Here is a 2,457-nt window from a genome sequence, read left to right as displayed (position 1 = left end):
TTACAGGACTCTTTACAAGTGCTCGTGTCAAAGGACTAAAACATCAAGTATATGAGATCAACTGGGCCAGCCTACACAAGGGAGCTGGCGGGTATACTCCTCGCAACGGAATTCTTAATGTCTAGGGGCTCTGGAGTATTTTCTGTGACTCTCAAAGTGCTCTTCGGACGCTAATTCTTTCAAAGCGGTGGCGATGAAAATTGTGAGTTGATTAAGCGTAACGTAACTATGCAACAGAGCGTAATTTCAACATTCAGTTTGTATGGATACCATCTCATGTTGGCATACGCAGCACGACCACGTAGACAATTGGCGAAAGAAGCCTGCAGCAAGGATATTGTGAACATAGATCTTGGGATGCCTCTTGCTAGGATTGCACATATATTGAAAGTTCTCATAAGAACTAGTAGGCCTGAAAGCTGTACCATAAGCCACTACGATCAGTATATAGATAGCAAGCCTTCCTATGGGTGGCACCGAAGTCAAACCAGACATTGTGACGTGGTTATTGCCAGAATACGTTTAGGTTACAGAATGTACTGGCAACTGCACGGTGCAAGAAGTGCAGATGAATCTAGATGTAGACTGTGTAACGAAGAAAACAAACGAACGCTTGAGCACTATATCTCGGAATGTCATGTGATACAGCCTTTCAGACCACCTAACATGAGGTATAAAGAACTATGTGAACATTTCATTTCATCTGATACATTGGAAGATATACTCGTACTATACCCTAAATTTACTATGTGATAACTCCCGTATGCAAATAACAGTGTTATTCAAACACAGTGGCAAAAGCATATGTAAGTAATAATTTTTGTATGATGTATGATTTATATTTATATTTTACCTTGTACAACTACAGTAGTTACAGACTACTGTACAATGTCAGACATATGTAAAACTGTAATCATGATTGCCCACGCCTGAGCAGATAGCCAGGGTGGTAAATAAACTTACTTAACTTAACTTAACTTTATGAAAAAACCCACTAAATCAACGATATTTCCAGCCATGAGAATTCCACAAGGATGAGATTATTCACAAGGACAATGAGATTTGCTACGAGTCTGTTAATGCTGAGGTAAGGATCGTTTCAGACCCGTCGGTTTTTTTCCGTTCACCGTGGACATTGCGGTTATTCATGAGCGCTTTCGTCGAGCAATGATATTAGTGAAATGATAACAAGAACCATATGATGTAAAAAAACACACACACACACACACACACACATATATATATATATATATATATATATATATATATATATATATATATATATATATATATATATATACAAATACACACTCACACAACACACACACACACACACCACACACCCCACTCACACACACACACACACACAACACCACACACACACACACATATATATATATATATATATATTAATATATATATATATATATATAAAATATATTTTTATATATATATACATATATATATATATATATATAATATATATTATATATATATATATACTATATATATATTATATATTATATATATATATATATATATATATATATAAGCATTTTCATTAGCAGGAATTTATCGAGTTGCATATTTCAACACTATGGATCTGCAATGTTAAATCTGGCACTGATAAGAGTCCTCCAATCAGAAAGGATACTGTAGTGAACTTCCTTTCAGCAGTTACGAAACGCGGTCTCTTTAAGGGAACACAGACTAGTCATGGCAGGACTGGAATTCCAAGGACCGCCACCATGAATCTCGAGTAACATCCTTCTTTTTCCATATTGCTTTTCTGTTTTTCCTTCTCCCCTCTTTTTGTTCTTCTCCTTTTTTTTAAAAGATTTTCAGGATCTCCAGCCGCACTTTACTATGAATATGGGACTTCTCCGTTGGCGACTTTGCCCAGGCTACTGTTGCTCTATCTATTCCGAAACCCGGGGAAAAGGTTCATTAAAAACTAACCCTTGGTATAATTTTTTAAAAGCCCCTTTCTTGATTTTCGTGATGGGGATACAGGGCAGGGGACTTGTAAATAAGTGATGCGCGTCCATTTTATGTGTGCAGGTTTTGGGGCCCAAAACGTTTTTTTTATGTAATTTTTCGGCAACTATCAACTTATCTTATCTAGTTTTTCTTGTGACATTCGTTTCACAAAAATGTACCGAACCCTTTATTCATGTTATGATCTATTTTCTTTTTTTTTATTTTTCATTTATGTAGTAAAAACGGGGAAGTTTTAAATCCGACACACGAGCGGTTTATAAACTCGTTTGAATACATAGGAGAACCCAAGCGGGCCTGTTAAATTTTTAAGGAGACTGCCCATTTGCAGTGATATAAGTGGCACCACAACAAAAAAAAACTTGTGAAGCAACTATACAAAAAATAATGTTTATCCCCGCCCCCGACCGTCGAGTGTTTTTTTTCACTCGCCCCACTCCCGCACAAACTAGTAAAATA

This window comes from Penaeus monodon, chromosome 41 (assembly GCF_015228065.2).
Source record: "Penaeus monodon isolate SGIC_2016 chromosome 41, NSTDA_Pmon_1, whole genome shotgun sequence".
NCBI classification, from domain to species: domain Eukaryota; kingdom Metazoa; phylum Arthropoda; class Malacostraca; order Decapoda; family Penaeidae; genus Penaeus; species Penaeus monodon.
The sequence above is the reverse complement of the archived record's forward strand: the minus strand, read 5'-3'. Positions refer to the sequence as shown.